Below are 7,602 nucleotides of genomic sequence, written 5' to 3' on the forward strand. Positions count from 1 at the left end.
ATGATGCCAAGTTACACAAGTATGTGTATGGGTTATATCCCCAACTCTCGGCTGATTTTTTAGCTCAAAATCCATCAGATTTGTCCAAAGCTATTGAGTTGGATGAGAGGTACTCTTGTAAGTATCACCGAGATGCTTCATTTCAGAATGGATAGCAAAGAGGGACATCTTAGTCAGTGTTTGGGCAGTAAAGAGGACCTATGGAGTCACATTTTGGGTAGCAAAGAGAAGCTATAAGGCCGGGACAGTTTGGGGCAAGTTATGGTGGTGGTAACGTGCCATTCAGCACTCCTAAGATCCCCACATACCCCACTTTTAATGACTCAAGACTACAAAGTAGTTTAAGGACAACAAACAGCCCGAGAATGGATAATAGGCAAGGGCACAACAAGAATAAAAATGCTTTAGCCTTTGGTAGTCCAAAGTCCCATGGATTTGTAGAAAGAAAGAAAGGAAAAAGGGCTTTGTTTCAAGTGTGGCGAGAAGTATACAGCTGATCATGCCTCAAAATGTGCTTTTAGAAATGCTAAGGCATGAGTTCACAGCATGTTGGTATTTGAGGACTCATAGGAGGACCTTGAGGATGCACATGCTTTTATGATGATTGCTGGAACGGATGGTGCTGATGAAGAGTTTGGTCAAGAAGAGTTCTTTGACCATGTTGACTCTTTTCCTTTTGACCCCGGTGGTCATGTATCATGGGATGTGGGTGGAAAGAATGAACCACATGTTGAAATACATGATGTCACTATTTATACCATATCTATGGATGCTTGGACAATATCCAAAAGCCCTAATACATTTTGTATTAAGGGAAAAATTAATGGGAAGGATGTGTTTATACTTGTAGACAGTGGTAGCACTCATTGTTTCATTAATGGAGCAGTCATGGTGGACATGCTAAAGCAAGAGGGACACACATCAACACATGACTCGAGCGAGCAGAGATGCATATAAATGAGGCTTTTTTGACATTATTTATGCAAGAACAGTTGTTAATGTGAAAAGGCTGCATTTTGAGCCTTTTGAAGAAAATTTGAATTTTGGTCACCTCCCATGATAAAGTTCTTCAATTTAATGATCCAAAAAAGTCTAAGTCAATTTTCTTTTTAGGACAAGAGAGGGGCTATCCAGCACGTACAATAAAGTGTTAGAAAAATAGACATCTCATGTGTGAGTTTATACATTACAATGGGTATTTATGTATTTTATTGCTAAAGTGTGTAGATTGGTTGCCCATTTTACAGTTTGGGCCAACTTGTATTGTTGGGCTAGCTTACTTGTGTCAAAAGTGAATGCAACAATGGAAGCATTGTAATATTTCTGCTGAAAATATTACAAGGCCATGTGAAGTCCCGGGCAAATGACAATGCCAGCATTTTTCTCACAGATGGTGCGAATTTTAACACAATGTATCATGATCTCCATTCGCAAAATTGAGACTATGGTCTAATGAAACCGCATATTTTCATGAGAACCTCCTCTTGGGAGGAGGTCAAGGGGATAATATTGGATTTATTGCAATTTTTTTTAATCCTCTTTTCCCCAACCGAAGCGTGGCTAAGGGAAGAGGATGTTGCTAAAATGGGAGAGTGTAGAGGTGGAGGGGAGTGACTGCATGCAGGCACCACGTGGGGGAGGGAGGCCTTACCCCCCCTTCCCATAAATACCTCCCCCTCTAAGGCCGTGAGGTAGAGAGGGAGAGAGGATTCTGAGAAGCCTATAAGGCCATAACGTTGCAAGCCATGTGAAGAGAGAGAGAGGGGAAAGCATCATTGCCATGTGGAGGTCGAGAGAAGGAGTAAGCCGCCGCCTGAGCTCGAGGGACTGCGTCGTGAAGCCGCCGACAGAAGGAAGACGTCGCCGCTGCCAATTCAGTCACCCTCCTCTCATCCACGTGGTTCCACCACGTTTACAGAAGCTTCAAGAATCTTCTTGAAGCTTCTAAAGGCTCTTCCAAGGCCCCCCTTCCCATGGGTTCCCCCCCCGCCCCCGAAATTCTTTAAAGTCATTTAACCCCCCTTCCTGTGAGGCTTTCATAAGGCCCTTCCCTTGTGGTTTTTTTTTATATAACCCCCGAGAATTAAGCCCCTTTCCCCCCTTTTTCATTCCACCCAAGCCCCTTTAAAAGCTCATTTATCCATGAAATTAAGCCCTTTTTTCTCCTTGGGTTCCCCACAAGCTCCAATTGGCCCGGGTTTCTAAACCCCTTCCCGTGGCCCCTTTCCTATTTGCCCTCTCAAGCAGGTTTTTTATTACCCTGGTTTAAGCACCTTTTTCGGCCCTTGGAGTCCCCAAAAAACACCATAGCCGGGTTTTTCAAAGCTCTCCCCTTAGAAATTACACAAAGCCGTTTTCAAACCCTTCTGTGGATTTTTCCCCCTCACAAGTGACTGCTGGCTCTCACCCAGCACACAAACAAGCATAAAACCAGGGTACCGAGCAACAAAGTATATGCTTGGAGCTTTGCTCCTCACCATGAAGCCTGCAAACACACCTCTTTTGCCATGAATACACACACACAAAAGACCCAAGACACACCCTCACCAATTAAGAAACAAAATTAGGAGGCTCCTCCTCTTCCTCTACACACTCAAGATCCATAGTTGCAGCACAAAGGAAGAGCAAGAAGAAGGATGGACAAAGAGAGTTTGGAAAAGAGGGAAGAGAGAAGTTAAAGAGGCACCACAATCTGCCGTGCTCCAACCTCCTCAACCACTTTTTCCCAAGAACCCCAATTGCACCCTTTTGGAACCTTTATTAATAAATCAAATATTTCGACCATACAAAAGCAAAGGTTGAAGCCCTTATGTGTTGCATGCATTCTAGGCAAGATTCCTAAGGTTTTAAAATAAAAGAACACATGCAATGGCTTTTATAGCTCCAAGCCAAGCATTTACAACACATAAAAATATATATCAATGAAGTAAAACTTAGATACAATAACACAAATATTTTTGATAAAGTGAATAACTTGTCAATGTAGAGTCCCATGCTTTTAGCCTTTTTGATGACAAAATTGGAGGCTATCAACAAGTTCTCTTAAAAAACTCTTCCTGGGGACTTTTATAAACCCTTTCCAAAGGGGTCTTTATAACCCCTGGAATTTAAGCAACCTTTTTCCCCCTTGCATGCTACAAAGCTATTTTTCTCCTTTCCATGGATTCCCACACTAGACGGTTAAGCCCCTTTCCGTAAAGAACACTTGTATTCCCGAAACTTCTACCAAAAAGAAGGGGAGTTCATAAGTTTCCATTTGTAAAGCCCGGTTCTGAAAGACGATGGAATTGGTCAAGGAAGTCGATTCTCAAGTGAATTGCGCATGCGAGGGAAACGGGCCAAGGTCATAAGTCTGCGGCCAAGGCAAGAAGGTCGAAGTCTCGATGACTCCTAAAAAGGCACAAGGCGCAATGGCAGGAGGATCATCTCCTAACATCCATGTGGACATTTCACCACAAGTCTAGGTTTTCTTCCTAATTTTGGTTTACGTCTTAATATTACAACTGTGCATGGATCATTTTATGGAATTAGAATATACTTTTTCGATTGAAATACTTTGGCTAATAGCTCACGATTGAAGAATTTAGTCATTGGTATTTTTCAATGAATCAAAAAAAAAAGAAAAAGAATGAAGCATAAGATCTCTATGCATTCTTAGCAAATGGTTTTTATGCATTGCAAAGTAACAAATTTACTAATGCCCATCTTTACAAGTCGAAATTATGGTAGTACACTTCGATTATTGCATGGAAAGAATAAATCGCATATCACAATATTAGACATCTTTTCTTCAAAATGATTCTTTAAAGAAGGTTGTTAATAGCCGTAGGAATTTGCAAGGCCTGGAAATGATTCTAGTCTACATGAAGTAGATTAATCTCTAGGAAATTGGCATAAATCTCAATCAATTACGTAAGTAGTTACGAAAGGTTGTGTAAATTCAGCATATGAATAATTCATTCAGAAATGAAATTAAGAAAAGGCTGCATGGTTCACATAAAACCCTAAAGCTTAGTAGCATGAATCTTGATTGCATCAATAGGAATTATGCCATAACCTAACATACGCTTTGATCTTAACCAGAAAAGTTAGGGTTTGTAAATCTCCTCATACCTAGGCAACAAATCATGAGATTACAAAAATGGTATCGTAAATATCTTCAAGAATAGACAAGTAAATTGGTTTAATCTAAACACCTAAAACATGAGGGACTTGCTTAGGAAAGGTTAAATCAAGGCAACATATCCCAAAGTGCTAACTAGGATTTAGCACGTTGAGGACGTGACCTAGTTGCACTTATTGCCAAGTTGAAACTCTCATACCCTAAAGACCTGTCCACATTCACGGAATGCAGGGACAATAGGACATACTTGCGAGAAACGATCTAGGGTTTCTATACTAAGGATCGCTTGCTAAAAAGATGAAACTCGGTTTGAATTTGGAACCCTAGGATCGACAATGTCGGCCTAGTGCCATCAGGAACAGGTTGTTATGAAGACACCCTAACCCTATTTCCTATCCAATCATGATTCCGTGGTTAGAAGACGCCGTTCGATGGGTAAAATAGTCCCATGGGTTAAGTGCGACACTTGTGAAACAAGTGGTAGAGTCGCATGATTTTGTGATTTGATCACAAGGGAATGGCCAATTCCTCAGAATAGGATTGGCAGATTCTTGCGCAAGTTTATCTTGCAAGAGGATGAGTAATCGTCCTGATATAGTTCATTTCTTGGGAAAAGTGACTAAGACAAGGGGATTAGATAATTGCTTGGAAGCAAAAGACCAATCAGTAAATTGGAATGACATATTTCCTGCTAATAGAACTTAAGGTATTGGTTAAGTTGGGTTGATAGGGTACGGCCCTAACCCAAGGATATAAGGGTTAACAAAAAAACCCTTGGGAATCTTGCCAAGTGGCAATTGATCCCAGATTGAATGTGAATGCATTCAGAAAGAAGGATTCACTCCTTAGCAATTGGCCAAAAATAACGACCACTGGAAATGATTGTGCTTGTAACAATTTAGAGAGCACCGTTTGCTTTGTTTGCTCAAAGAATTAAAGGATGAAAAGACATCTAATGCTTCAGGTTGAAGGCCTGAACGGAGAGGCAGCCTCAGTTACCCCTGGCTGTCTGTCCGACCCTAACCAAGGGGGTTGTTAAGCGCACCGAGATGGTGGACCGAACCCACTGGGAGAGTCTCTCCATTGAACGCTACTTGGAGCAGGAGGATGCTTGGATGCCAGGGGGGGCGCTGGTCGTAAATCCCTCGCCTTCCGCGCCATGCACAAGAGGCCAACGTGACTCGGGATTGGATCTTGAGGCCCGCATACTAGTCTACGGGCGGAATCTTGGATTAGTAACCCCTGTGGATTGCTGGATAGCCTTCGGGAAGATTTTGGATAAGCCTACGGGCTGGACTTTATAAATGTATTCCAAAGATAAATATGATATGCAGTTGAAAAGGAACTTGTTTCACATTGCTTTTCTATGTCAAGTGCTATGATTACGTGAAGGAACCAGTGCCTAACAGGATAATTAAGGAAGCGGATTGATGCATGTCCAACTAAATGTGGTAGGTAATTAAATAACTAAAACAACCTGAGGAAAGTGCGGTGGATGTGGCCATGGGTCCGTCCTACGGATGGGTGGTCCTGGTTGGCCTAGAACTTTTCTCAATCATGATGGACAGCAAGAAGATCGTTTCAAAGGAAATGAACAGCAAGGGCGCTGACCTAGAGTCTACGTTATAATAATCCCGATTTACACTGTTTTAGGGGAACGGAATGGGGCTATGCTTTATGGTAGAGAGGTTGAGCTTCGTATCCCTCTCGTTTCCCATTCTCCTTGAACCAAGTGCAGCGAGAATCTGCTTCGGCCCTTGCTTTCTGCGTAAAGTAGTTCACTCGAGTTCGACGCTAATTGCCGTTTATGAAATGACCATTAAGGGAAACCCTAATTCAGGTCAATACTAAGTGGGAATGGCCAGAATACTTCTGCTACGTGGCAGACGTGGAAAGTCCTGGATTGCAAACCCCGTAACATTCCAAGGGAATGTCGGGCGGAGCTTTCTAGATCTCCTTTCCGATGGACTGCTAAGATGTGTCCTGAAGAGAACAGGTGGACATGTTACAATTGGTATTAGAGTAAACCAACGAAGGATTTGTTTTTAAGAAATCTTAATAAGATAAAGTAAAGAAAATGTTATTGTTCCAAATATTTCCTTACTTTCGATGCTGTCTTGCAGAATTATGAAGCATGGAACAAGTTCTTAGTTTTCCGACTTATGTTTATGACCGCGATGCATTCCCCGGATTATCGACAAAGGGTTGAGATGATGAACATCCTAGACCACATTTACAATCCATCGCCTGTGTACGTGGAACAGAGATGGATGGGTGTTTCAGGGATCTATTACATAGCTGCCCATCGACCTGCATACCTTCAAATTAACTTGAAGAGAATCAAGTGGATGGAGGACTTAAAGATCGTGAAGTTGTTTGTCCTTATTGAGGCTCACGCAAACGCGACCCTACATGTCGGAGGTCAAAGGGTTAATCAGAATAAGTATGTGTATGGGGAAGTGATTCGAGTAATCCATGCCGACCGAATCAAGGTGTTGGGATGTCATGAGAAGAACGGATATCAAAGGAAAAGATACCATAATCTTCCAATGACCTATCGATTCCTGAAAGTCGATGACCCGAATCCGTACTACTACTCAGTTCCTGTAGCTGAATGCAACAACATCTTATTCTCCTCAAATTAATGTAACAAGCTTGTCCCATCGCCCCAAGAGTAATTGAACTTCGAAAGGGACTACGTCCTACTTGATTAAGCTCAATAAGTTAGATCAGAAGCAGGAGTCTAGTGAAGGAATTTCTTGGCTGAAGGAATACGCAGACGTATTTCCTAAAGAGTTGACAGAACTCCCACCTCAAAGAGAAGTGGATCATGAGATCAAGCTAGTACCAGGAGCTGTGCCAATTGCAAAGAGACCTTATAGAATGTCCATCCCGAAAACAATTAAGCTGAAGGAACAACTCAAGCAACTGCTAGATCAGGGCTACATCCATCCTAGCAGTTCACCATGGGGAGCTCCAGTACTATTCCAGAAAAAGAAAGATGGAACGCTTCGACTATGTATTGATTACAGAGGGTTGAATCAATCAATTGTCAAGAACAAGTATCCTATTCCTAGAATAGATGAGCTTCTTGATCGTCTTCAGGGTGCGAAGATCTTTTCCAAGATTGATCTCAGGTCTACATACTATCAGATAAGGATCAAGGAAGAAGATATCCCAAAGACGGCCTTTAACACATGATATGGACACTTTGAGTTTCTATTAATGTCATTCAGGCTCACGAATGCACCTGCCACCTTCAACAAGTTAATGCAGGATATTTTTAGACCATATCTTGATGACTTCGTGCTCGTCTTCTTTGACGACACTCTAGTCTATTCCAAATAGGAAGAAGATCAAGAACCCCAACTTCGGATTGTCCTTGAGACAATGAGAGCACATAAGCTCTATGCTAAGATGAAGAAATGTGCATTCTTCAAATGTCAGATTGAATATCTGGGATTCATTGTATCAACGGA

The sequence above is a fragment of the Lygodium microphyllum genome, chromosome 19 (assembly GCF_053477565.2).
Source record: "Lygodium microphyllum isolate KBCC chromosome 19, Lygodium_microphyllum_v1.1.10, whole genome shotgun sequence".
Lineage (NCBI taxonomy): Eukaryota > Viridiplantae > Streptophyta > Polypodiopsida > Schizaeales > Lygodiaceae > Lygodium > Lygodium microphyllum.